Here is a 26933-nt window from a genome sequence, read left to right as displayed (position 1 = left end):
TGCATAAGCCAGTCTACACCGGTTTAGGGAACACCTAGTCCCTGCTCTGGCGTGAAACTGGACAAAGGAAAGGGGAGTGACCACTCCCCTGTCCATCACCACCCCAGGGGTGGTACCCAGAGCTCCTCCAGTGTGTCTCAGACCTCTGCCATCTTGTTTCCAGAGGTGTGAGGGCACTCTGGAGGCCTCTGGGTGGCCAGTGCCTGCAGGTCACGTCAAAGACACCTCCTGATAGGTGCTTAACTGACTAGGTGGCCAATCCTCCTCTGAGGGCTATTTAGGGTCTCTCCAGTGGGATTTTCCTCAGATAATGACTTGCAAGAATTCACCAGAGTATCTCTGCACCTCTCTCTTTGACTTCTGCCTAGGATCGACCGCTGACTGCTCCAGGACGCCTGCAAAACTGCAACAAAGTAGCAAGAAGACTACCAGCGACATTGTAGCGCCTATTCCTGCTGGCTTTCTCGACTGTTTCCTGGTGGTGGATGCTTTGGGGGCTGCCTGATTTCATCCTGCACTGGAAGCCTTGAAGAAATCTCCTGTGGTTTGACTGAATCTTCCCCCTGCTTCAGCAGGCACCAAACCTCAACGTCACCGGTACTCTGGGACCCCTCTCATCCTGATGAGCATGGCCCCTGGAACACAGGTGGTGGACCCAAGTGACCCAGCCTGTCCAGTGGTCCAACTGTCCAAATTTGGAGGAGGTAAGTCCTTGCCTCCCCTCTCCAGACAGTAATCCTGTGCACCGCGTGAACTGCAGCTACAAGGGCTTCTATGCACATTTCCAAGAAATCCTGCATGCACAGCTGAGCCTAGGTCCCCAGCACTCTGTCCTGTGATGCTCAGCTCCCTGAGTTGATCTCCGGTGTCGTGGGACCTCCTTTTGCAGTGTTGAGATGACCGCTGTGTTCAGACTTCTTGAACCCATGTTCAAGGACTTTTGCGGGTTCTACCTTCTTGTGCATGGACTCTCTACGTTGCCGAGGGCCCCGTCTGTTTCCTCTCCCAAGTTGCGACATCCTGGTCCTTCCTGGGCCCAGGCAGCACCCTTTTTCTCTAACGCGACTCTTGCAGCTAGCACGGCTTGTTTACGGTATTTTGCCAAGGGAACAACTCTGCATCCTCCAGCATCCAGAGGCAGCCATTTTTCACCTTCATCTAGGGTTTAGTGGGCTCCTGCCCCCCGGACACTTTTGCGACTCTTGGACTTGGTCCCCTTCCTTTGCAGGTCCTCAGGTCCAGGTATCCGTCTTCAGTGCTTTGCAGTCTGTTGTGGTCTTTGCAAAATCCTTTATCACGACTTTAGTTTGTTTCTGGAGAAATAGTAGTACTTTACTCCTACTTTCCAGGGTCTTGGGTGCGGTATCTTGGACACCCTTAGTGTTTTCTTACACTCCCAGCGACCCTCTACACACTACACTAGCCTAGGGGTCCATTCATGGTTCGCATTCCACTTTCTTAGTAAATGGTTTGTGTTGCCCCTAGGCCTATTGCATCCCACTGTATTCTACAGTGTTTGAGCTACTTTCTGACTGTGTTACTTACCTGATTTGGTTTTCTGTGTATATTTTGTGTATTTTACTTACCTCCTGATGGAGTATATCCTCTGAGATATTATTGGCACATTGTCACTAAAATAAAGTACCTTTATTTTTAGTAACTCTGAGTACTGTCTTTCTTATGATATAGTACCTATATGATATAAGTGGTATAGTAGGAGCATTGCATGTCTCCTAGTTCAGCCTAAGCTGATCTGCTATAGCTACCTCTACCAGCCTAAGCTGCTAGAACACTATTACTCTACGAATAAGGGATAACTGGACCTGGCACAAGGTGTAAGTACCATTGGTACCCACTACAAGCCAGGCCAGCCTCCTACAGCACTCCTCTTAATCAAAATGTTTTTGGCTCTTTGCTAACGAGTCCATGTGAGCTAAGATCCAGAAACGACCCTCCATGACACCCAACAGGAGTTTTGTGCTACAGCAACTACTGTCCTAAATGCCCAGGCTGCTCCTCGTGCTGCAGCGACAACCATCCACAACACTCTCCCTGCTACTCGTGCCCTACTCCACCAGGAATAGAACTATTTGCTCTGGACTTTAGAAAGTAACTTTTTCACTGCAACTAACCTGGTCCCTGTATCGAGCCCACGCTCCATCGCTGTTGGCCTGAACTTCTCTCTTTCACCTAGTCTCACATGACGAGATAACCATGAGTGGCGCTGTGTGATTTTAGGCACTATTTTTACCTTAAATCTATGAAATGACATATATCCAGTTCTAATGATTACATTTTTGTTGTTTTGCTGTCTAATAATTGATTTAAATCTAGTCTGTTTTTTTCTAAATAGGTGTGGGATTTTCCTTGTGTTGTGTTTTCCTTTATGCATAAATACTTTACACATTGCTTGTAATCTAAGCCTGACTGCTCTCGCGCCAAGCTACTTGAGGGTTAAGCACGGGTTAATTTTGGGAATGTTTGTGGTTCACCCTGACAAACACTGTGGTTGTTGCTTGAGTTGTGTTTCACCCCCACAGCCAACATTCCCATTTCTCACACCACTTCTCTGAACTGTCCATCTGTGACCTTCATCCTCCTGACAAGATGCACCTGCTTCCCTCCGCCTCTCTGTTGTTTATCCCAAGCTGTCTCTGTAGCACTTTACTTTTCTCACACCTGTCACTTGCATCTCTTCCTGTCTCTCGCAGCTATCTCTTTCTCATCGGTCTCTTCCTTTATCGCAGGTCTCACACCGTCATCTCCTCTCACCAGGGTTCCCTCTCGCTGACTCTCATCTGGCTCTTTGTCACCTGTCTACGGGGCAGATTTAAGAGCCGCATGCGCCACATTAGCGCCCCCTTACCATCATTTTGTTTACGCTAAGACAGAGCTAAGGAGCTACGGTGGACTTTTCCCCGCGCCATATTTACAAACTGGCGCAATACACGCATTGCAACACTTTATAATACCTGGTGCCACATTATACCTGCGCCAGGCATAATGTATGCAAGTGGGGTGTTCCCCGGTTAGGGGGCCAAAAAAATGGTGCAATGAAATCTAAAAGATCTATTTCTTCCATTTATAACGGCATTTTTAATGGCTGCACAGAGCAGGCGTTAAAAGGAGGCACACCACTGTTTTCAGTGGGACTGAATGTGCTTTGCAGGATTAGCGTCAACATTTTTGACACTAATCCTGCAAAGCGCCAAACTGACGTCAAAATGTTTGACTCTAGTTCTCTAACTACTGCCGTGGTGCGCTGTATGTTAAATAAGGTGCACACATGGTGGCGTTAGGGGGCGCTAAGGGGCGCAAGAAAAGTGGCGCTACATTGAATGCATTGGATACAGCGCCACGTTTCTTAAATCAGGCCCTATGTGTCTGTCACCTGTCGCTCTCACCTGTCTCATTCCCTTTCACACCTGTCTATATCCCTCTCACACCGGTACCTGTCTCTGACTCTCTTTAATCCCCCCGTCTCCCTCACACACACTCACACAGCTGTCTTGTCTCACAAGATATCACGTGTCTCTCTGTAGCGCCTCCTTACTGCTCAACAGTTAGTTATTTTCCTCTCATGGTCTTTCCCTTCACCCCCTCTCTATCCCACCCTCTCTTTCTTGTATGTCATCTCCCTCACGTTTTTAGGGTCACAGAGACGCTTTTCACTGGGGTCTGCTCCACTTTCAACACTAAATATTTGTTTTTTCAAGTATGTTGCTTTGTTTTCAGCCCAGGGGTCGCAAGCACAGTGCTGGGGGCACAGGAGGTAAGCTAGGGGTCGCAGCTGCAACCCCTGGAGACCCCCCAATGACAGCCCATCCTCTCTGCACACAACAGATCCGGACAGAGCGGCCTGGAGGTGTTAAGAAGCCATGAAGTGTGTGTGACAAGTTTAACTCCACAGAGAACAAAGCCCGTCAACAGCCGGAAATGATATTGTCCAGTTGCTGTCTATGGGCTTTCTGGTGTCAAAAACAGAAAGAGCCAAAGGTCTGCCTGAAGCAAGGAGAAGAGAGAGGCCAAGAGGGGTTTTAAAGAGACACGTGAACAGCCACTAATGCTGAGACAGGCCCCCTGGAGGGGTGGAAACACCTCTGTGAAGTTTACACTCGTGTTTGTTTTGTGGCTGTTTGTAAAATGGGTAATGAAAGACTGAAGAGCGGCGCATCGGAGAGCGCAGCAAATTAAAAACTGTTTAACAAAAAAAGGCTCATTTATTGTAAGAAAATTAAGCAGGGATGCTCCATCCAAGGCTGCTTTAGGCAGAAAGAGAATCATCATAGAGTCCGTTTAATCTGTAAATATAGACATAGAAGGACTAATTAGACCACATAAAAATAACACAAGAGTACATCCCAGCAATACCATTATGTATGAAAAACTCCCACACTTCGCTCCCATGGTAGTTTCCGTAGTGTAGTGGTTATCACGTTCGCCTCACACGCGAAAGGTCCCCGGTTCGAAACCGGGCGGAAACACTTTTAAAACTCTATCCTAACTTCTTCTCCATTAGTAATATATGTGACGAATGATACTTCTGCGCTACAATTTTAATGGATATCACTCATATATTCAAATAAAAAAGATAAGCCACGCAAAGATGATGTAAACTTTGCAAAATATATTAGCTCGCTTTTAATTATTACTGGACTGAACATTTAAAAATAATAGAAAGACGAAGATATGAATGGCAGAAAATCGCAATACGACCATTGACAAATGTATATATATATTCATAATTTTCATGTCTAGTAAAGTATGTTACATAAATAAAATCGCATCAGGTTCTACCAAGATTTGAACTCGGGTCGCTGGATTCAAAGTCCAGAGTATGAACCATTACACCATAGAACCATCCGTGGGCTGACGACAGTTTAGTTAGTAATGAAATGACGGTGTCCCCCAGCGGGCACTCCTGGTAAAAGTCCTGATGTTTTTCAGATTTCAGGTTTCCGTCTGGCAGTGTGTGCGGCCGATACCCCCTGAGTTGTCCAGGATCACAGGTGCTGCACATGTCACAAAGTACACGACCTGCCCCTCTCTCTGCACAGTGCGCTGGGAGCCGACACAAAAAACTTCTGTCTTGTGTGTGGGAAGAGAGACTCCCTCGGTCTCCAGGACTGATCGTCAACTGAGTGTGAACACGGTTGTGAAAATAACTTGCCCAAGTTTGCAGGGCGGAGCAAAACCTGTTAGTTGTAAATTATAACACAATCTGAGCTGTGGGTCCGCCTCAGAAGAGGGGTAGGGTTTGTTCTGCCCCCCCCCCTCACGCTTGTCTTGTTTTCATTCAGTTCGTTACTGAGAATATAAAATTTTCTAGCTGTCGCGTCTAGAATTTTCAATTCTATTAAGGACACGGAGGCGAGGATTATGCTTCTCTTTCCATGCTTTTAATATTCAGCAGCCAATAGGAAAGGTTATACAAACAAAACTACAAATCCCATGAACCCCAAGGGACACAACTACAACCATAGAGACCAACCCTATAAAACCCTCATGACTCAGTGTCTCTTCCTCTTTCTTTGCAAATATAGATACAGTTAATTCACTGATGCTCAAAGTTATACAAACGAAAAACCTCAAGTCCAGAATCATGAACAAAACATCCAACCGGAACGAAGCAGAAGATCACAGAGGAAGGAGGAAACACGGGTTCCAAGGAGAAAATCCTGGGAGAAATCCTGACGAAGCTCACAGCATCATTTTTCTTCTTGACCTAAGACAAGCACAGAACACATAGCCATAAAAACTGTCTTATCGTTATAAAAACATTATCATCTAAAAGAAATATTACATTTTTTTTATTTATTTTTTTTAATGCATTTTTAAAACCAACTTGAAATTCAGGGAGGGTAGAAACAAATAGTCAATTCAAACAGCACATTGTATAATATACTTTGTATAATTGAACTTTTCTGCCAGGGTGGGATAATCCTCGCCTCCGTGTCCTTAATAGAATTGAAAATTCTAGACGCGACAGCTAGAAAATTTTATATTCTATGTCAGGACCGGAGGCTCTGATTATGCTAGTTTAAAGTTTAGACATTACCACAGAAGCTACATCCAAAATGGGTTTGTAATAAAACCTCTTAAATGTGGAATCCGAAGACCAGTCTGCAGCGTTTAAGATGTCCTCAAGACGAGAACCTAAAGAGAAAGATTTTGATGCCATAGCACCTCTCACTGAGTGAGCACCAAATTTGGAGACATCAATACCTGACTCTGCTAAAATCCATTTTACCCACCGAGCCAAGGTTGCAGATGCAACTGGTCGAAAAGGCTTTTGAAGGGAAATAAGCAATTGACCTGTCATATCAGTACGAAATTCTGCCGTACTCACCTCGTAGTCCTTCAGACATTGCACAACGCAGAGTTTCTGATTATCGGGGAAGGCTGGGTAAGATACTACCCTTGTATTGCATTTAGTTCTTCTGGAAATAATAAAGGAGACACCCTCCGGAGAAAAACTTCTCCCTGCCAAATCTAAGGCTCTAACATCAGACACTCGTTTACATGATACAAGACAGAGTAAAAAGGTAAGTTTTGCCGACAGCTGTTTTCTGGAAAGATACTTATTGGAAGGCCAGGAATCTAGAAATTGTAGAACACCGTTAACATCCCAAAGATGAGAATACTTGGGGCGAGGAGGATTCAACATTCTGATACCTCGAAGCAGTTTACAAACCATAGGCAACTGACCGATAGGTCTACCTTCGACAAACACATGACCAGCCGAAATGGCCGAACGAAAATTGTTGATGGAGTTATAAGCCATACCTGAGGCGGCTAATGAAGCTAGAAAATTCAAAATCATGGTGCAATCGGCAGTAAGGGGATCTGAACCCCGTGAAGAACACCAACTACACCAACGTCGCCAGGCTGAGGTATAGCGTTTATGAGTGTTGGGGGCCCAGGCCTGGTTGATGAATTCCTGAGCTTCGCTCGAAAGGCCTGGGAGGTTCCAATTTTGCCTGAAAGACGCCAGGCCAGGAGAGAGAGTTGGCCCGATAAGATCAAGGGATGGGGCGATCTCCCTGGGTCTAGAAGGAGGTCCCAAGACCAAGGTAAGAGGAAGGGGGGAGCACAAGTCAGCTCCATGATGATGGGAAACCAAGGTTGCGCTCTCCAAAAAGGAGCAATCAACACTAATTCCGCCTCTTGTCTCCGAAGATGTGCTAGGACCCTGGGGATCATTACAAAGGGAGGAAACGCATAATTCAGAGAGGGAGACCAATCCTGGAGAAAAGCGTCTGACGCTCTCGCTCCCGGGTCCGGACGCCAACTGAAATAAGACGGAAGTTGTGTGTTCAGTCGGGAGGCAAATAGGTCTATTGAACAAGGGCCCCACATCCGCATAATCGTCTTGAAGACTCGAGGATGTAATCTCCAATCGCTGGCATCCCTCAGATGACGGGAATGCCAATCCGCTATAACATTCCGTTGACCCGGAAGGTACTCTGCTGTCACCGAAATTTGGTTCTGGAGACAGAAGTGCCAAAAATCCTTGGCGATCTCCGTCAGGATCTGAGACCGGGTTCCCCCTAGTTTGTTCACATATCGCACTGCTGATACATTGTCCATCCGAAGAAGGATGCAACATTTCGCTCTGCCTGCAGAAAAACTGCGGATGGCAAAGGAACCCGCTAAGAGCTCCAGGCAGTTGATATGCATTGAAAGTTCCTCCTGGGACCAACGACCCCCGGTGGAGAGGGGACCGCAGCGAGCACCCCAACCCCAACGGCTGGCATCCGCCTCTATGGTCAGGTCTGGAGAACATGGAAAAATGGCTCAGCCGTTCCATGCCTCCATGTGGTTTAACCACCAAGAGATCTCGAGTCTCGCTTCTTCTGATAGAGGAACTAATTGGGAGTAGGCCAGACCTTTGTTCAAGTGAAGGCTCTTCAGACGCTGGAGGGCTCTGTAATGCAGAGGACCCGGAAAGATCGCCTGGATAGAGGACGCTAGCAGACCCACTATATGGGCTAGGAATCTCAATGATACAGTCGTTTTGGACAATGCAAGTCTCAATTCTTTCTTGATCCTCTTCACTTTCACTTGTGGGAGAATCAGTTGAGCAGAGGGAGAGTCCACCAGGAATCCTAGGAATTCTATTGATTGAGACGGGACCAGTATGGATTTCTGGACATTGATCACAAAACCCAGATCTTGAAGGAGAGAAATCGCCCATTCGAGATGTAACATGAGCGTCTGATGGCATTGGGACATGATTATGATGTCGTCCAGGTAGATGATGAGACGAACACCTCTGGCTCTCAGATATTCCACCACCGGTCTCATCAACTTCGTGAAGCACCACTGAGCCGACGATAGGCCGAAAGGGAGAACTTTGAATTCGAATATCCTCCCCTCCCAGCGGAATTGTAGGAAACGTCTGTGAGGGGGAAAGATGGGGATGGACAAGTAAGCATCTTTGAGGTCCAAGCGGACCATCCAATCTCCTGTTCGAAGGATGTCTCGAAGTAAATGGATCCCCTCCATTTTGAAATGTCGGTAGAGGATCCATTGGTTGAATTCTTTCAAGTTGAGGACCAATCTTGAGCCGCCTCCCTTTTTGTCTACCAAAAAGATGGGGCTTACAAAACCCCTGGGATGTAAAGTGGCTTCTTCTATCGCCTCTTTTGACAGGAGAGCAATAATTTCTTTGTGTATAAAAGACCGATCTGAGAGGGAAAAATACATTGTGTTTGTGGGAAGATTCTGGATGGGGGATTGAAAAAATTCTATCTTGAAACCAAGAATGGTCTCGAGTATCCACGGATCGTTTGATATCTTTAGCCAATTGTGATAGAAGAGTCGAGTGCGCCCCCCCAAAGAAATTTCCTCCCAAGGAATGATTCTCACCTGTAGAGGAGGAGTCTTGAATGGCGGCAGCTGCCCCTCTGAATCTTCCTCTGCGGAAGCGGCCGCGGAAGGACCTTCTTGAGGGATAGAAGGTGGAGGGCTGATCTTGGTAACCACCTCTGCCTTGATGGCCCTGGAAGCCATCTCCAGTGGGGTTGTGAAATCTCCGGCCGAACGATCGCCCTCTGAAGCGTCCGGCCCGGGAAAAAAGAGGGCGAAGAGCTTTCCTAATAGAGCCCTGTGCTTTATCCAGGCTGGAAAAGGTAGCAACGAATTTGGAGAGTTCTTTTAAGAAGGGGGCTCCAAATAAAAGACCTTGGGCCGCTGGGCCCGCTTCCGAAGATGCCAGGTCGGCTAACTTGGGATCCATTTTCATCAGAATGGATCTGCGGCGTTCATTGGAAATGGCACAATTGGTATTGCCCAGAATGCAGATTGCTCTTTGAGACCATCCAATGAGAGTATCCGAGTCTATCGGGACATTGGATTCTTTCGCTTGGTAAGCGAGTTCCAGGATCTTGGTCAAGGGGCCTGTTAAATCCAAAAGTTTATCCTGACAGGATTTCCAGGCCCTGTCGATTCCCTTCTTAGGGTCTTTAGTGTACCTTTTGAGGTAAGTAATCATGGAGGGGTCTATTTCTGGAGTTTCTGATATTTTGTCTGGGAGGTCAGGTCTTGGGCACTCAGAGCGAAGGCGAGCTCTTACCTCCTTATCAAATTCTTGGCGCAGGTGATTTTTTACGTAATCTGAGACCTCCGGGGGAGGAATCCAAGCAGAGGATTTGGGGTGAATGATCTCCCCCGGTTCAAATGTTAAGAGTTTAGGTTGTTTAGCCCCGGAGGTATGGTGGGATTTAGCTTTGCGCTTACGAGGTTGTGAATCCTCCATAGGAGGGCTGTGAGATGAGCTACCCTCCGAGTCCTCCGAAGGGTCTGAGGGAGGATCAGTTGACATGCTATAAGGGTGCTCCGTCATTAAAGATGACGTTAATTTCTCGAATGCCTCGGCGTGAATGGATTTTGCGGGAGGATTGGGTTGTCCTTCAAACATGCTTCCTTTGGGGGGAAGCCATCCCTGCTGTTGTGCAAACCCGAAAAGGTGGTGTTTCAGAGGGGTGATTGCCTTGGCTAGGGCATCATTCACTGTCTGGCGCACGCCTGCGTCCAGAGCTTGGGCCAGATCTTGTTCGAAGGAGCCTGGATGGACTTCCTCATAGAAGTAATTTTCATCACCCTCAAGCTCTTCTTCATACATAATACCTTCAAGGTAAAGGACCCACCAAAGCACTGGTGAAGAGGGGGAGCTTATCAGTGTATGTAAATATAAATATATAAAAGAGTATACACATACACTAATCTGACCCCAATGCAGGTGAGAACAAAAAGAGATTTTAAATGTGGAGGGAGCACCTGCACCAAGCTCTAGATGAAAACACCTGAATTATAATTTTACAACCCTGCAGACACTTTCTGACAGGGCGTTCAGGGGGAGCACAGGGCTATGACATAGAAATGTCCAAACTTCTAAAAAACGAAGTTTTCAGTGCCCAGAAGAGGGTTTTGGGGCACTCACAGCCCAACAGCAAGCGTGCGAGTCGATCGGCAAGTCCTTGAAATAGAAGGAGAAATGCCGGTCGGCTCGCGCGCCCTTCGTTCAAATTAGAAATAGAAATAGGACTGCGCGACGAGGTCGCGCAGTCCCGCTCCCCGATACCGGCTCCCACTCCACAGCAACTGCGGGCGGCAAGTCGCCCTTCGGCAGTAAGGTGCGCGTTAGTGCGCGTTAGTAAATTATGTATAAACAACTTCAATCAATAATATTATATGTAACAAATCGCGCTAAGGCAAAAAGCGACTTAACTGGCTGCGTAGCAGCAAAGAAAGAGGAAGAGACACTGAGTCATGAGGGTTTTATAGGGTTGGTCTCTATGGTTGTAGTTGTGTCCCTTGGGGTTCATGGGATTTGTAGTTTTGTTTGTATAACCTTTCCTATTGGCTGCTGAATATTAAAAGCATGGAAAGAGAAGCATAATCAGAGCCTCCGGTCCTGACATAGAATTTGTGTGATTGGGGAAATCATTTCACCCACTCAAAGGGCAGCTGTACAATGTACACGGGCTGCTCGGGGAGTGTGTAAAATATTTCAGCATCAACCACCTTTACACACAGCCGTGTACTTGGACAATAAATCATGCAGTATGTAAATCAATGTACACGATGATTGTTGCATAATGCAGTGAGGGCTACAAGGTGTAGGAGTCACTTGTCCTTCATAGCTCACTGTGCTATATTACAGGAATTACAGTCTATTAATTGCAAGGAACACAAGCATTGACAAAGCCCATAGGTCTCACCTGTGTGAGATCTACTGATTTTGCCAAGGTTTTAGCCATGTTGCAAAATGTTTGAAAGTAAAGAAAAAAGTTGTGCGACACAGCCAGCATTAATTACGTCATATCACTTTTTTTTTACATTCAGCCATGCTGCACTGACGCCCGTGCAGCTGCACTATATAACTAAAATAAATTCACAAAACCAATAGATCCCACATAGGCAAGATCTATTACCGCGGCAAATGCTTGTTTGTCACCTGGAGCCATTGTGCTGCTAGTGCAGGAGTTTTAACAAGAATTATTAATGAATATTCATGTATACTGAGTGATGAGATTGCATAGAAATTGGAATAACGTAGGGAAAATAATGCACGCATTTGAAATGTGCCCAAGTGAAGTGTTTGCCAATGCACACAAAATGTAATACTAATGCTATATTAAAAATGAAATATTGAGCATATGTTTTACAAATGTAGTAATACATCACATTTTGAGTTATATATTAAGTGTTAGCTTTATTAATTGAAAGCTTTAACTTAGCGGAGGTCTTGGCCTAGTCGCCCGGCCTCATGTTGAACTGCATTTTTTAACGCGTTTAATAAACTGTTTGCTTGAAGGGATTAAACTGTATTTTTCCACTGGATGAAGTAATGTGCTTGTGACTACATTCTTCCCATGAGAACTGCTTGCTAGAAAATGTTGTTCCTGTCTTTCGCTACATATTAGAATGATCATGTGCTAGACCGACTTTCTCAGGAGACAACAATAGAGACACTGACTGTGGTACGAAATGCAACAATATTGTTACCTGACGAGCCGGATGATGAGGACATCGCAAGCTGGACCAATCCTTGACATGTGAACTGTGAAATACTAGAAATCACTAACTGAATGTTTTAACTTTATTGGACAAAGTGCTAACATGCGATCCCTTGACCAATAGGGTTTTGGGAGATAGTTTTACAGACTTTGATATATCCGCACTGCACAGAGGAGAGACAGGTTCTTTTGACCCATTCCTCGCTAGCCGAAAGGACAGTACTTTATTTTTGCGTCTTGAAAAGAGACTTTGCTTAACTTTAATGCTAAAGACTTTGCCCTTTCTGAACTTTGCCTGATGCTTTGTTGACCGAGCTGATGTCCTGACGACGAAGACTGACTCTGCTTGCTGATCCATACTGAGGATAGGTAATATCTTAGAATGTCGACTGTATTGTCTATTTGCTTTTCTTTCTAGGTACCAAGCGCTATATTTTGACAGAGCAATAGCTGGATGGTTTTCTAAATTTGTGTTGAATAAATTGTTTTGCATGGAGCCCAACATGCTGATGCTAATCTGATGTTAGTTGAGGAGTTCACTAATGAGACCTTCTATTTGAATTAATAATTAAAGTCTTTACCTTGCTGAAACTAGATGTATAAGATAACCGTTGCACAGATATTCTTATTATTAATTTGCACTGTGATATCAGAGTGTGTAGTAGTGCAAGCTTTGATTAGATTGAGGTTTTCCGCAGTCGGATCGCCAGTCTTGTTGCTGTATGTTTATCATTTGATTCTGAGATTGACGTACGTGACGCTAGCATTGTTAACATAGGGAAATAAACATTCTAACATTTAACCAAAGGTGCAGTTATTCATGACTGAAAGGGCATGGTGCGTCAATTACTGACTTCTATTGATTACTAATATTATTCATCATTGATGGTAAAAGTCTATTGATTATTGATTTGAGATGGGATTGGGCATATACGGTGGTAACATCCCAAACGTTGGTCAAAAGGTTCATCGACCTCGTCGCGTCTCCTTGTAAGTTTACTTATTAAGGTTCAGACGCGCTGTCAGTGCTAGTGCCATGAAAGAGCTGCCAACAATCTCCAGGCCCTGCTCAGACTGCAATTCGGGTCATCATTCACACTGCTGTCAAGAAACCAGGTAACAAGTTATAAAAACACGGCTGTGTGATTTGAGCTAAAAAAAGTTGTCTCCTTAACTGCATTTTTCAGTCCCCCTTGGGGTGGGATTACATACATTGCACCAATGGCAGTGCAGTGTTGAACCAACACTTCTGCATTTCTGGGATGCATATGTTACACTTGGACTGATGCATGAGGCCAGGTAGGAAGCAGTGTCACTCTCCCCCATCCTGTGTGTTAGAGAATGGTTTCCATTGCAGTGGGAGGCGGGGCCGTCCATGCCAGGTTTTCAAGGTGACCTCTGACGAGCCTAATAGGTAACTGTTGTTCATTTCTGGCATTGATATATGTCTTGTGGATATCCTGCAAATCCGACATGGATACGACTCTACTGGACTTAAGTTGGGCCCCCTTGCACTAGAGCAATGTTTTTTATGTAAAACTGGTAAGTGTTAATATTGTCATTGTTCATGCCTTCACCAATCACAGGGGTGACAACATGCCTGCATCTTCACCGCACACTCCCTATCATTCTTACCCTGAGCGCCAAGCTTTCCAAAGTTTAAGAATCTACACAACTTTCAGCATTCCAGCTGAGTTCATTGGCCGACATACTTCTTGTGATGGTTTTGTCATTTTATTTCCCGAGCTGTACTTTTCTCAAGAAAGTTAGTTCCTTTCATTTTTAATAAACCATTGACAATGCTGAGAAGTCACTTTGTGTGTCTGCGACAAGACACATTTATTTTTTTGAATTCTAAGTAAAGGTAATCAAGATGGAAAGACAATGGCTGTATGACTGACTTCAACCGAAAGCCCTCCCCCATGCTTGCTGCTGAAATATTGAGCTATTAGAAAAGCACTGAAAATGTGCATTGCTAAAGCGGCATGTGTTTTCCAGAGTACGCAAATGAAGAGGAAAAGCACGCCTTGCCGATTAAAATGCAGAGTCACCCTTTGTAGTTATTGTGCGATGAGTTTCCAAAAAGTACTGAGGTGGTAGATGAAATGATGCTGATTGTAGGTTTGTGCTGTTGGAGAATGAGATAGGCATCTGAAAATAAACAGCATGCATCCTGAAGACACAGCTTGATATGTGACCTCGGTCTTTAAATGCCCAGCAAACATACACATGGTCACCATGTGCCCCACTGCTGGCAGGTACATAACCTGAAGGCTGCAGTCACATGATGCTTCTGTCCCTTCGATAGCTCAGTTGGTAGAGCGGAGGACTGTAGTGTTTAAGCTGATATCCTTAGGTCGCTGGTTCAAATCCGGCTCGAAGGATTTTTTTTCGTATTTGCTCTTCATATTTCTTTTCACATTCTGAAATTAAAATACGCCATGTTTTGAAGCAACGACGCTAGAGCTTGACAATTGTTTTTGTCTCCCCCATTTTTCTCAGATGGCACCAAGAAGTGAATTTAGCCAGAGCACAAATGGACGGAGGTGCAGCCGCTGATCCCAGTGACTGTCAGAGAGAGAAAAGGAGGAGTCTGTGCAGAGGAAGCTGTAAATCAGTGATACACAGAGACCGGCTCTTTCCTGGCACAGATGGGGTCAACACTGACATTTATGTGGGTGCAGCGCCCCCAGCAGGGGGACAGGTAGAACAATCAGTAGGAGGTCAGGTACCAGGGAGTCATCAGTTCCTCGTTAGTATAGTGGTCAGTATCCCCGCCTGTCACGCGTGAGACCGGGGTTCAATTCCCCGACGGGGAGACTATGTTTATGACTTAACCATGTTTACACTTTAGAAATACATTTTGTTATTTGTTTCGTTTACAATCTCGACATTTTAGAAGTATTGCGATTTAATGGATATGAAGTGCACTGTATAATATGATCAGTGGCAGCATATAGAATTGTAATAAATACCAACACCGAGGCGCCTCTAGCAGAGCGCTGGCAGGCTTGGAAATCCAACAGAGAAAGCTTTCAACATGAAGGAATCAAGTTTTGGGAACACATTTGTACATTTTGATTTTAAGTTATGGACCACTTTGTCGACAGCGAATGTTTAATATTTACAGAAAAACAAAGTACTATGTGGTGAACAATTGGTACTGGCTGTTTTGCTTGATTATCAATTCCACGTAATCGCGTCATGGTTAATTTTAAATGTATTATAAGCTTCATCACTATTACTTTTTTTAGCTGCGCCTCTGATTTTCAACTAAAACTATATATCATCTATACAAACAATCAGAACCAAACTGTATCTTTTTTAATAACGAACGTACTTTTCTGAAATTGGAGTGAACGCAAGTTGTAGTAACGAAGAAACGTAGGCTTCCGGGTAGTGTATTGGTTATTCATGTTTTTAGGGTCGAGCCTGCGTTGCATGCGCTCGCGCATGCGTATCGCAGCGAGACGCTTTAGTGTTTAGAAAAGGGCTCGGAGCCCTGTCAACGTCACGTCAGTGTTTTTTATTGGTACGTGGGCTTGCCTAATAAAATCTGCTTGCTTTCATTAGTCGAAGGCACGCATAGGTCATGCCTTTTCCGGTGGCTAGCCCTCCTCCAGCGCAGCGACCAAGTACAGGAAACATGCGAGGCTCGCTGTTTTCCATCGGGCTCGTGGACTTCTTTTTCTCTCATTTACGAGCGCGATCTCGCTTGGCAGAAGTCGAGCACTTTACATAATTAACTTCACTTTTTCGGGTTATGTACATAAATGCACTTTTGCCCGATAGGTGAAAAGTCGGGTTAGGAGTTTACAACGCGATCAGCTCTATCATGAGCAAACGCGAGACCCGTTGCATTGCAAATGCTTGTTTTAATAGTTTGTGTCTCCGTCAAGTATTCTCCATCTATTTAATGTAAAACTATTTAATGTGCAGTATCTCTTTCTTCGTGGTCTCCATGAATGCAGTGTGTCTTCCATGTCTGGTGTTTTATTCTGGCTTTTTGTATATCTTGGTCAGTCGGCGAAAGCGTAGGTTTAATCCTGTGTGGTGATGTCTGGTCCACACTGCTGTAAAGAGAGCAGCGACCCCCGGCGAGGCTTCTTTCAGACTAAGGGGGGAGGTGATGAGAGACCTGGACACCTGTAAGGATACCTGTGAGCTCTCCAAAACAACAGAGCCCCTCCATGGGCTCTTGGCTAGGACGTTAGACTGAAGCTCTAAAGATCCCAGGTTTCCACAGTGACTTTTTGTTTGATATCCATTACCTTCAGTGCTGAGTAGTCAAACTTTAAACCCTCTCAAACTTGGTAAAATAAAACATTACTTTGACAACATCAATCTATTTCCCTCCACATTCCAGCTTCTTTCTTCCTTCACCCCTCATTTCTTTCTGAGCCCCCTTCAGTCCGTCTTTGTTTTCTTTACTCGAACAAGTTTCTCAAAGCCCTACTCAGTGTGAGTCTCAGAACTGAGAGAATACTCTCACATGCTGTAAGTTCACTGCTAAGAGGAAAGTTTTACTCCTTGTATGAAGGTCCGAAAGAGTGGAGTGCAACTTTACACAAACTACTATTTAAATACAATCTCCCCGACCTTCCGTAACCTGAGTCTAGACAGAAATATTTAGAATTCTTCTCTGAAAAAGTGGCAACCCTCCTGCAGGGCTTGAAAGCAGACAATACTCATAGTTAGAATCCACAGCCAGCAACACTAGAAAACTGCCACTCATGACCAAGTTACCAGCAAGTTGAGCTACGGGGATGCTCTCTATGCTTAAAACATCAGATAACTCACTAGAAAACTACCTGGAAGTTGGCACCCAGACTCATCCTCAACCTCCCACTCTGAATTCACATCTCACCATACCTCAGAGAGCTCCACTGTCTCCCGACACATAAATGAACTAATTTCAAACACCTTACATACACAATCAAGGCACAACACAACGTAGGCCCCACCTACTTGACCAGTTGCATCTCTTTCCACAACCACCAAGAGACCTCCATCTACTCAGGTCTCCTACTCACACACATCCCATACATACAGAGAACCAGATCAGGAGGATGGGTGTTCTGTTGCATCACTCCTAAAGCATGGAATGGACTCCCATTTCACATCAGAGCATTTTCTTCTCTTCTTCAATTCTGCAAGAAGTTGAAGGCCTGCGTTTTTAATAAACCAACCTACCTTAGACAGGGCTACACACACACACACGCCTGCTCAGCGCCAGGAAACCCTTGCAGGTGATTGCGTGCCTTACAAGTACCCATAACATTACAGATGCACCCCCATGGCTCCACCAGATGTTTCACAGCAATGGGTGTGACAGAGCATAACATGGCTGTGCCATTATGCTTTCTTTGGAAGAAGAGAAGGACAGCATTTACCTTCATATATTGTGTGAAAAACTATACCCATGTAAATGTGATACATTAAAAGACCACAACATTATGGTGCCTTTGTGAGTGATATTAAACTTGCTAGATATAAACTGCTTTTATGAAATGTTAACCAGATGCATTTATACCTTGGTATCTTAACAAATGATATATTTTATAGTCACTCTTCATTTACTGTGTTTAAGAGAATTGCATTTGTAAAAACATAACTAAAATGTGCTTCCATTCCATTGTTGAGGCTGGAGTTAGGTTCTGCCAATTCCTATGTTTAATTTCAACATGAAACTTGCTTTGTTTGTGCGCTATTTTTCTTTCGTCTGTAGGTGATAGGTAAGGAAGCGAGAGTTGGGTTGCCAAGGACGAAACTTGGTAACAAGGAGCTACAAGAACGGCTCCCTTACTATATTCCTGGGCATGGATGTAATCCAAGGTGGAGCAGATGTGTTCAGAAGAGGATAAAAGTGAATTGGACATCATTCACAATGGTGTCTTGTTAGTAATTGTTTCTTTGGGTGTGATGTCAGCTACTGGAAGGCTCTGGGGTGATTAAAGTGTTGTTTAGTTAGGCAGAGATTCAGAATCTTTTTGCCCCCTTGACTAGAGTGTACTCTAAGGGAAAGATAACTCTCCTTGACTAAGTGGCGGTCGCGACTCACGAGGTTACCAGAGGTGGGGTGGAGAGCGGGGTGTGGGGAGGTGTAGTGCTTTCCTCTTATTTAGTTTCTAAGCACTAACATAACACAACAGAAATGCACTTCTGAGGTCAAAGAAGATTTTTATTGTTGTTAATTCTTCCCCAACCACAATGTTTATGAATGAATGACGAATTAGTAGCTTTCAAGTCCGCGTTAATCAAACAAAATATATCAGTTTGCAATATACACAGCAGGTTATATTTATAAGATATTGAATGCAAAGCAAAACAAATACTTCACCGTGTAGGAACTATTTACAGCTACATCTTTCTAAGGTCTGCAAGCTGATGACCCCTGTCAGCCGCGAGAAAGAGTTTCATCTACCCACACGGGATGCTGGCAGCTGGCGCCAAGTTCCAGCACGAGGTCCGGCAGATTCGAATCTGACTCTCTGCAGCCTGTTACATTCGTTACAAAGGTGTGCCCCCTCCTCTCAGACCTGGGAAACTGAGCAAGCCTTTTGGAGACTGGCCAGGTCTCCAAGACTACTCCTGTTCCCAAGCTCAAGCGAGGAAAAACAACGCCCATGTACCCTCTCTTATCAGGTCTAGTCTACTGTGAGAGCAAAAGATCTTGGTTCATCTGGTGCAAAAACACAGCTTGGAAAAATACAGCTTGGATTCTCAACTGCAATGTCTAACTCCACGTTAAAGGCAATGGGCAGCTAACCTAAATATCAAATGCAATGTCATGTTAAAGGCAATAGGCAGCTAACCTAAATATCAAATGCAATGTCTAGTGTCATGTCAAAGCCAATAGGAATGCAATGTCAAAGCCAATAGGCGGCTAGACTGGATACAGCATGTCAAAGCCAATAGGCAGAATACAGAATGTAATGACTAATGCAATGTCAAAGCCCATAGGCGGCTAAACTGAATACAGAAAGTAATGGCTAATGCCATGTCAAAGCCAATAGGCGGCTCAACTGAACAAAACATACCATGTGCTACTGGTGAACATTGAGCAACTAATATGCGCAGTGGTGAAACACAAAGTCATTGGTCAAAACAAAACTTATCAAATAGCAGGACATTCCGCCCTTTGACCAATGAATTTTTGTTTCACATATCTCATATTTCAAACAAAAAAAAAAAAAAACATCAGCACAAAAAAAACATTATGATCAAAGCAATCCCTGTAAAGCAATAGAAGTGAATTAACACATTGATTTCATAACCTTTCACATCAGATACATCTACATAGAAAAGACTGGGCAATTTTTATACTCTGAATGAGTCTCTAATTCAACAGTGTTAGCAATTTGATGTGGCATGAGTTCTGCTCATGTAAAGGTGCACAGTCCACCTGAAAGGTTTGCTGGAAGATAAGCAAAAGTCAGAGTTCCATACGAGAGGGAAGAAAAAAAAAAAAAAAAAACACAGCAAACAAGTTGAACTTGAACTGAAGGCGCAGTTTGCGCAAAATGGATCCATGGTGCTGGCACTTTACTCAGCCAGGTTCAGGTTGGGGATTCGGTCCCTTCCCCGACCCCACACGCACACACCGGAAGGGGGACCACACAGCACACTCAGGGACAGTGGCGAAACGTGGTAGGATCTGCAAAAGAAACAAGTATGACTTTTCTTGCAAATAAAATTTTTCATTTAAACTGCACCCTTCCTCTTTCTTTCCCTGTTTTATAATCAGCAGGACGTTTTTGAGGCCCTTTGTTATATTTTCTGCAGGTTCTGGAGGATCACTTGGGGCTTCAGCCCACACATCAGTACTGAGGTTTTTATCTGCTGCGCCACAGCTTCCCTTTTCTTGCACTGTCAGAAGGGCTGGGGCAGACTCATTCTTTACCAAACCTCCATTCACTGCACTTTTGCCAATTTGGGCCATTCTGTCTCCAATTTGTATGAATAAATCAGATTCTTTTCTAGGTATCAGCATAATTTCGATTTTTCCTTGGTAATTTGCAGCAATCACTTTCCCTAAAACATGATCAATTTGCCATTTCTGTCCTGGTAACGTTCCTCTCCCCAACTGCTCTGTGACTGCTTGCATGACAGATTGCTTTTGTGCGTGCTGCACAGTTTTTATCAAATCTAGGGGAATGTGCATCTCTCTCATCTCTGCCCACCTGTAAGTGGCTTTTTCTCTCAGCTGTTCACATTTCTGGGGCACCCACTTAGCCATCCCCACTAAGGCAGAATTCTGGGTGTACACTTCTCTCTCTGAATTTTTCTCATTAACATCTGCAAGGTAATTGAACCAGTTAGGTACAAGCCATATGTAAAAACAAACAGCTAAAACATTAGCAATGAACCAAAAATTAGTGTAAAAATGACACATCTCACGTAGCTCTTGCTTTAAAATCTGACACACATTGTACAACGCTGTTCCTTCTACTGTGCCAGAAAGCAACATTTCAGTCAATGAATCATTAGTAAAACAAACATGCTTTTTATCTTCAGTGGACACGAATTCAAATGGTGCACACAATTTCACCGGTAATTCTTTTACCTGTGGTACTCTAGCTCTGTCTTGCAAGTACCAGATCCATTGTATGATTCTAGCTAGGGGCACTATTTTCTTTCCTTGTTCTTGAGTTACATGTACATAAGTATTTCTTTCTTGCACTGCGCAGAAACCTAAAGTCTGCATTATTTCATTTGCCAAATCACAAGCGCGCAGCTGCATATTATTTTTCACAGTGACCATATACAAAAGTGTTAGGATTTCTCTCAAATGAGGGCTATTCTTTTTCCAAAAATCAAACAAGCTAATGAAACTCGGGGTGTCTTGCTCTAAAATCCTTCGTTTTACTTGTGCATTTTGCAACGGTAACTCGTAAATCACATTCTGGTCTCTCTCGTCCCTGTTATCAGTTAAGGAATGCATTTTGGCTGCCAAAAACCCTGGCTCACACGAAAACTCAGTGCAGCTCGGAGCTGTCTTAACCCCCTCATTACTGGAATGGGACAAGAAAGATTCTTCAAAAACAGCCCTTTTATAACTTTCAGTCGGGCTAATTTGCTCACGTAAATTCCTATTTTCATGTTCCAACTTCCTACATTTCTCCTGCATTTCTCTGTAAGCAGATAAAGGTATCCAGACCTTTCTGTCATCATTACTTCCAAAAGACACGTTTTCTACATATATACAACAGGAATTATTTCTCAAAACATTATCAGGCCTTTTAGCTACACATGCATTTTCTTCTGTAATTCCCCAAACAGAAAACAATTCACAGTTTTTCTTAGCACCATCAGGCAGTTCATCAACACATGTATTCTCAGACATGGTCTGCCGTGCTACTGTGATTCTCCAAACAGAAAACAATTTCTGTAATTCTCCAAACAACAAAAAACAATTACACTTTTAAAGTGTGCACTTAGAAATCTACTAACTCGTCAAACCCCTTCTTAATCACCTCTTAATGACCGACCCCACGACTCAAGGTACCAATTGTAGTGCTTTCCTCTTATTTAGTTTCTAAGCACTAACATAACACAACAGAAATGCACTTCTGAGGTCAAAGAAGATTTTTATTGTTGTTAATTCTTCCCCAACCACAATGTTTATGAATGAATGACGAATTAGTAGCTTTCAAGTCCGCGTTAATCAAACAAAATATATCAGTTTGCAATATACACAGCAGGTTATATTTATAAGATATTGAATGCAAAGCAAAACAAATACTTCACCGTGTAGGAACTATTTACAGCTACATCTTTCTAAGGTCTGCAAGCTGATGACCCCTGTCAGCCGCGAGAAAGAGTTTCATCTACCCACACGGGATGCTGGCAGCTGGCGCCAAGTTCCAGCACGAGGTCCGGCAGATTCGAATCTGACTCTCTGCAGCCTGTTACATTCGTTACAAAGGTGTGCCCCCTCCTCTCAGACCTGGGAAACTGAGCAAGCCTTTTGGAGACTGGCCAGGTCTCCAAGACTACTCCTGTTCCCAAGCTCAAGCGAGGAAAAACAACGCCCATGTACCCTCTCTTATCAGGTCTAGTCTACTGTGAGAGCAAAACATCTTGGTTCATCTGGTGCAAAAACACAGCTTGGAAAAATACAGCTTGGATTCTCAACTGCAATGTCTAACTCCACGTTAAAGGCAGCTAACCTAAATATCAAATGCAATGTCATGTTAAAGGCAATAGGCAGCTAACCTAAATATCAAATGCAATGTCTAGTGTCATGTCAAAGCCAATAGGCATCTAAGCTGAATACAAAATGCAATGTCTTATATCATGTCAAAGCCCATAGGCAGCTGAGCTGAATACAAAATGCAATGTATAATATCATGTCAAAGCCAATAGGCAGCTGAGCTGAATACAACATGTAATGTATAATATCATGTCAAAGCCAATAGGCAGCGGAGCTGAATATAAAATGCAATATATAATATCATGTCAAAGCCCATAGGCAGCTGAGCTAAATATAAAATGCAATATATAATATCATGTCAAAGCCAATAGGCAGAATATCTAATAGCATGTCAAAGTCAATAGGCAGCTAAACTGAATACATCATGTCAAAGCCAATAGGAATGCAATGTCAAAGCCAATAGGCGGCTAGACTGGATACAGCATGTCAAAGCCAATAGGCAGAATACAGAATGTAATGACTAATGCAATGTCAAAGCCCATAGGCGGCTAAACTGAATACAGAAAGTAATGGCTAATGCCATGTCAAAGCCAATAGGCGGCTCAACTGAACAAAACATACCATGTGCTACTGGTGAACATTGAGCAACTAATATGCGCAGTGGTGAAACACAAAGTCATTGGTCAAAACAAAACTTATCAAATAGCAGGACAGGAGGCAAGGAGAATATTAACAATATTAAAAAGTTAAAAAACTAAAAACTCACCTGCTCCGCCGCACCGCTGCTCCTCCGTCAGCAGCAGGCTCCCAGCCTGCCCTGCGGCCAATCCTGTCGCTGCTCAGAGAAGCGTTAGGATTGGCTGGGAGTGCCCAGCCACGTCGCTCCCAGACAGACTGGGAGCCTGTGCCTGCTCTCTCCAGCCCGGCAGCAGTGTGCCCCAGATGGCCGGCCAAACACACATGTGCACTGAGGGGAGTGCACAGTGCACTCCCCTCACCCCCAATGCCCCACCCCTTTATAATTCTCAGTATAATGTACAGGCGACATCAGCTCCCGCGTGTTTCTGTAGTGTAGTGGTTATCAGGTTCGCTGCCCACGTGAAAGGTCACAGGTTTGAAACTGGGCGGAAACACTTTTAAAACTTCCATCTACCTTGTTCTGCATTATTATTAATATATATGACCACCTAACTTGTTCTGCATTATTAATATATATGATGAGCGATACTTCTGTGCTACAATTTTAATTGATATCATCCATATAGTAACATATTTCAAATAAACAAGATAAGCGACGCATAGATGATGTAAACTGTGCAAAAGATATTAGCTCGCTTGTAATTAGTACGGGACTGAAAATTTAAAAATAATACAAAACTAAAGAAATGAATGTTAAATTATTAAAACTACAGCAGGTTCTACCGAGATTCGAACTCAGATCGCTGGACTCAAAGTCCAGCGTGCTAACCATTACACCATGGAACCTTCCATTGACAAGCATGAGGTTAGTTAGTAGTGAAATGACAGTATCCTGTAGTGTGCACGTCTCCTTGTAAAAGTCCTGATGTTTTTCAGATGTCAGGTTATTAATTGCAAGGAACACAAGCATTGGCAAAGCCAATAGGTATCGCCTATGTGATAGCTACTGGTTTTGCCAGTGATTTAGCCATGCTGCAACGTGGCTGAAAGTAAAGAAAAAAAGCTGTATATGACACAGCCAGCATTGATCACTTCATAGCGCTTTTTTTACATTCATCCATGCTGCACTGAAGCCAGTGCTGCTGTACAATGTGGCTAAAAAAACATTCACAAAACCAATAGATCCCACATATGCAAGATCTATTAGCTTTACCAATGCTTGTTTGTCATCTGGAGCCATTGTGGTACTGCCAGGAAAGAGCTGCCAACAATAGCCAGGCCCTGTTCAGACTGCAATTCGGGTCATCATTCACACTGCTGTCAAGAAGCCAGTAATGTTTTTATAAAAGCACAGCTGAGTGATTTGAGCTAAAAAAAAGTGTTTGCTCCTTAAGTGCATTTTTCAGTCCTTGGGGGGGGGAGGGGGGTTACATACATTGCAGTGTTGAACCAACACTTCTGCATTTCTGGGATGCATATGTTACACTTGTAATGATGCAGTTTTGTGATGACATTTGCGGCACATCAACGTGCAAAATAAAAAGACATTTGCGCTGACTAACCAGGGCAAAGACGTTCAAATGACGATGCCCAATTGCTGTAGCATCAGTGCAAGGTATGTAATGTAGCGCCTGGGGTCTAGCTTCTATGCCCCAACCATAATCTCCCTTCTGGTGATGAGCGTCACAAGCTACACTTTGGGCCGTATTTATACTCCGTTTGCGCCAAATTTGCGTCGTTTTTTTCGACGCAAATTCGACGCTAAACTAACGCCAACTAACGCCATATTTATACTATGGCGTTAGAGGCGTATAGCGCCAAAGTTCCCGGAATGTGCGTAATTTTTTAGCGTGAACCCCTTCCTTGCGTTAATGATATGCAAGGGAGGCGTTCCCGTCTAAAAAATGACTCCCAGGCCTTTACGTGGTATTTATACTCCCGGGCAAAAGAGACGCCCGGGAGTGGGCGTGGCTAAAAACGGCGCATTTGCGCCGCTTTTTAACGCCTGGGTCAGGCATGGCGTTAAGGGACAAGTGGGCTCAAAATGAGCCCAGAGTGCCCTCCCCTGGCCCCAGGGACCCCCCCTGCCACCCTTGCCCACCCCAGGAGGACACCCAAGGCTGGAGGGACCCACCCCAGGGACATTCAGGTAAGTTCAGGTAAGTATTTTTTTATTTTTTTTTAATAATTTTTTTTGGCATAGGGGGGCCTGATTTGTGCCCCCCTACATGCCACTATGCCCAATGACCATGCCCAGGGGACAGAAGTCCCCTGGGCATGGCCATTGGGCAAGGGGGCATGACTCCTATCTTTACAATGATAGGAGTCATGTTGATGGGGGATGGGCGTCGTTAAAAAATGGCGCAAGTCGGGTTAAGACGATTTTTTCGACGTAACCTGACTTGCCCCATTTTAAGACGCCCATGCGCCATTTTCCCCCTACGCCGGCGCTGCCTGGTGTACGTGGTTTTTCTCGCGCACACCAGGCAGCGCCGGTCTGCTTGCGCCGGCTAACGCCATTCAATAAATACGGCGCCCGCATGGCGCTTCAGAATGGCGTTAGCCGGCGCAAAACTTTTTGACGCTAAACTGCGTTAGCGCAGTTTAGCGTCAAAAAGTATAAATATGGGCCTTTATGTGGAAGCGCGAGGGCATCCTGAAGACGTCAAAGACACGCAAGCCTCCCTGGGACTGACACTGTGCTCGAGAGCGCCTAGCAGCAGGGTTTCTAGGTGCTTCCAGGGGTGAGATGATGGCTGTCAGGCCTTTGCTGGGAGCCAGGGGTGGTCTCGCCTACCGGGGGACGAGGAGTTTTCGCAACAGATGCTTGTCTCAAAAAGGTGGGGTGGGCTAGGGCAGAGTCAGTAATGGGCAGCCTCCAAGTTGGCTCACTAGTAAAGTGCCCCCTGCTGGTACCTGAGCATGACTTACAGGTCACATTCTTAAATCCAAACCGAGTGGGCTCAACGCTTTTTCCTCACAAGGTATATAAAGGGGCTGATATGTATGCTTGTTATTTACGGTGCTATGAACGTGGCATATGGAAGTAGCAAACACTTTAGAAATCAGGTCACTTTACTTTCCTTTTGTTACACAAGAGCACAGAACCGGATGAGCAGCTCCTCACGTGCAGTGTGGCTGGCCAGGGGTGGACACTTTACAGAACCAGTGCTGGGCCTCTTAAGCAGAGCTGGATCTGTTCATGTCTGTGCAAACCCTGGGCCTGCTCACAGCCTGGCAAGCTGCAGACAATGTTGGGTGTAGCCTCCAATGTGAAATCGTTCCAAGTTGCCACTGTTTGTAGTGAGTTTAACAGACACTGTCTCTGGCTTCCTTCCTGCACGAGGCCAGGTAGGAAGCAGTATCACGCCCCCCATCCTGTGTGTTAGAGAATGGTTTCCTTTGCAGTGGGAGGCGGGGCCGTCCATGCCAGGTTTTCAAGGTGACCTCGGACGAGCTTAATATGTAACTGTTGTTCATTTCTGGCAATCATATATATATCTTGTGGATATCCTGCAAATCCGGCATGGATACGACTCTACTGGACTTAAGTTGGGCACCCTTGCACTAGATCAATGTTTTTTATGTAAAACTGGTAAGTGTTAATATTGTCGTTGTTCATGCCTTCACCAATCACAGGGGAGACAACATGTCTGCATCTTCACCCCACACTCCCTATCATTCTTACCCTGAGCGCCAAGCTTTCCAAAGTTTAAGAATCTACACAACTTTCAGCATTGCAGCTGAGTTCATTGGCCGACATACTTCTTGTGATGGTTTTGTCATTTTATTTCCTGAGCTGTACTTTTCTCAAGAAAGTTAGTTCCCATTATTTTTAATAAACCACTGTGAATGCTGAGAAATCACTTTGTGTGTCTGCGACAAGACACATTTATTTTTTTGAATTCTAAGTAAAGGTAATCAAGATGGAAAGACAATGGATGTATGACTGACTTCAACCGAAAGCCCACCCCCATGCTTGCTGCTGAAATATTCAGATATTAGAAAAGCACTGAAAATGTGCATTGCTAAAGCGGCATGTGTTTTCCAGAGTACGCAAATGAAGAGGAAAAGCACGCCTTGCCAATTAAAATGCCGAGTCACCCTTTGTAGTT

General features: G+C 44.5%; 4 non-coding genes across 4 annotated transcripts; 3 read left to right on the top strand and 1 right to left on the bottom strand.

Annotated features, from left to right (window-relative positions):
* The first annotated feature begins 4411 nt into the window (after positions 1-4411).
* On the top strand, positions 4412-4484 carry TRNAV-CAC (transfer RNA valine (anticodon CAC)). The gene has a single exon. It is a non-coding gene; the product is annotated as a tRNA-Val (tRNA).
* A 9837-nt stretch (positions 4485-14321) lies between these two features.
* TRNAY-GUA (transfer RNA tyrosine (anticodon GUA)) lies at positions 14322-14407 on the top strand. The gene is given in 2 exon segments: positions 14322-14358; positions 14372-14407. It is a non-coding gene; the product is annotated as a tRNA-Tyr (tRNA).
* A 363-nt stretch (positions 14408-14770) lies between these two features.
* Positions 14771-14842, top strand: TRNAD-GUC (transfer RNA aspartic acid (anticodon GUC)). The gene has a single exon. It is a non-coding gene; the product is annotated as a tRNA-Asp (tRNA).
* An 8750-nt stretch (positions 14843-23592) lies between these two features.
* Positions 23593-23664, bottom strand: TRNAQ-UUG (transfer RNA glutamine (anticodon UUG)). The gene has a single exon. It is a non-coding gene; the product is annotated as a tRNA-Gln (tRNA).
* Positions 23665-26933: the final 3269 nt, after the last annotated feature.

This window comes from Pleurodeles waltl, chromosome 4_2 (genome assembly GCF_031143425.1).
Source record: "Pleurodeles waltl isolate 20211129_DDA chromosome 4_2, aPleWal1.hap1.20221129, whole genome shotgun sequence".
Lineage (NCBI taxonomy): Eukaryota > Metazoa > Chordata > Amphibia > Caudata > Salamandridae > Pleurodeles > Pleurodeles waltl.
The sequence above is the reverse complement of the archived record's forward strand: the minus strand, read 5'-3'. Positions and strand labels throughout refer to the sequence as shown.